This window comes from Myotis davidii, unplaced genomic scaffold, assembly GCF_000327345.1.
Source record: "Myotis davidii unplaced genomic scaffold, ASM32734v1 scaffold309, whole genome shotgun sequence".
Taxonomy (NCBI): domain Eukaryota; kingdom Metazoa; phylum Chordata; class Mammalia; order Chiroptera; family Vespertilionidae; genus Myotis; species Myotis davidii.
The window spans coordinates 407,465-409,587 of NW_006383013.1; the positions used below are offsets into that span (position 1 = coordinate 407,465).

The following is a 2,123-nucleotide window of genomic DNA, read 5'->3' on the forward strand; positions in this document are numbered from 1 at the left end:
TGAGGATATTTTTTCCATTGATTTTTAGAGAGAGTGGGAGGGAGGGGGAAAGACAGAGAGAGAAGCATCGATGTGAGAGAGACATTGATTGGTTGCCTCCTGCACACCGACTGGGAGTGAGGATCCAGCCTGCAATACAGGTACCTGCCTTTGACTGGAATTGAACCCCCAACCCTCAGTCTGCAGTCTGACACTCTAACCACTGAGCCAAACCGGCTAGCGTCAAAAGTTTTTAATTTTGATGAAATTGAACTTACCAGTCTTTCACCACTTCTGTTTTTGGTGTCATATCTAAGAAATCATTACCTAACCCAAAGTCATGAAGATTCACTTCTATGCTTTCTTTTGAGAGTTTTATAGTTTTAGCTCTTACATTTAAGCCTATCATCTACTTTGAGTTAAACTTTGTGTATAAGGTGAGGTAAGAACTTTGCTTTCATATTTATAGTTTTGGCTGCTTCACTACCCTGTGAGGTAGATATTACTTTCATTTTTATATGAGAAAAGTTGCCTGGCAAAGGTTAAGTAAGGAATAGAGTCTCATAACCAGGCACTAGCAGAATCTGAATTCAAACCCAGATCACCAAGCTCAGGAAAGCTTGCTTTTAACAACTGTACAGTGACTTTCAGAAATTAGGTTTGATTTTTCTGGCCTCACAAAGATCACTAATATAGTGTTTGTTGACTTGAGAGTTAGAGTGTGGTTCCTCTTCTAGGAAACTGGTGGGAAACAATGCTATGTATAAGCTGATGGGCTGAGTCTCAAAGTAATTATAGAAAACATAGTTATCAATTATTAAGCACTTGCTATGGATAGGCATATTTTAAAGTATTCTACATACATTTTTATTTAATCTTCGTAATCTTGATTGTTGATTGTACAGGTAAGGAAGTTAAAGCTCAAGAAAACTTAAGTAATTTGCACTCAAAAGCCAGTAATTAGGAAAAGCAAAGATTTTTGTGTATATACCCTTTGTCCCTGACGGCTCTTTTTGTTGTACCTATTGATAAATGGATTAAAATAGTGGTTCTCAGGTGCATTTAAGAATCATCTGGGTTGTTTTGTTTTGTTTTGGTTTTGGGTTTTGAAAAACTAAGACAGGCACATATATAAAATTCAAAAGGAATTTTGAAATACAAAGAAAAAGCCTAAGCAACCGTTTGACCGTTCAACCGGTTGCTATGATGCGCACTAATCACCAGGGGGCAGACGCTCAATTGCAGGAGCTGCCCCCTGGTGGTCAGTGCGCTCCCACAGCAGGAGCGCTGCTCAGCTGACCGAGGGGTGCCAGATTCAGAGCTCCCGGCTGGCCGCCACAGCCTGGAGACCGCAGCGGAGGGCAGTGAGCCTACTGAGGGGTGGCAGCAGGCACAGCGGTGCAGGGATGAGCAGGAGCCGCAGGCAACATTGGACTGCCGGTTTAGGCCCGATCCCTGCAGGCCATGCCGAGGGACCCCCCCTCTTCCCCCACAAGTCCGTACACGAGCCTCTAGTAAAGCATATAAAGTAAGACTTCATTTTTTATTGTGAGCCACCCAGTTCTCTTCACGGACAATCACTGTTGCACGTTTGTGGGGGATACTTTAGAAATGAGGGTTCACAGTTCTACCCCCAGTAACTGATTCAGTTTGCCCAGGTGAGGCCCTTTATTAACATGTGTCCCTGGGGATGGATGCAGGTCTGAGGACGACACTTTGAGAATGAGAAACACAGGGAAGTGATGAATTGTCTTGTAATAACTTTACCTCTTAACTTTTGTGCAGTGTTATACACCTTTCGTAGGCAGGTGTAGTGGGGGTGTTTTCTCCTGTTGAGTCAAGTGAACTACCTGCTACGGATTTTGTGTGTGCTGAGGTCTCCGCTGGATCGTCATGGCATGTATCCCAAAGAAAATGCCTTGTCAGTAGTGGATATGCTGACTGACCTTACTTTATAGTTCCACACCATTTGATTTTAGATAGATGGCTCTTCATCTTGTCGTATCAGTCAGCTTATGTTTTCCTTGATATTTCTTCAAACTCAAATTTCTGTTCTAGGTTTGAAATATCTGTATTTCCCTTTTACATTGTTATTTGTAAACTTGTAAATTCTCTAATATTTTTTTGACACATGAGTTTTCTAA

The 2,123-nt window shown here is 42.0% G+C and overlaps 1 protein-coding gene across 2 annotated transcripts in view; it reads left to right on the plus strand.

The window, feature by feature from the left end:
* COQ6 (coenzyme Q6 monooxygenase) overlaps positions 1-2,123 on the plus strand; it is a 15,497-nt gene that overhangs the window by 2,046 nt on the left and 11,328 nt on the right. The window lies entirely within an intron of this gene.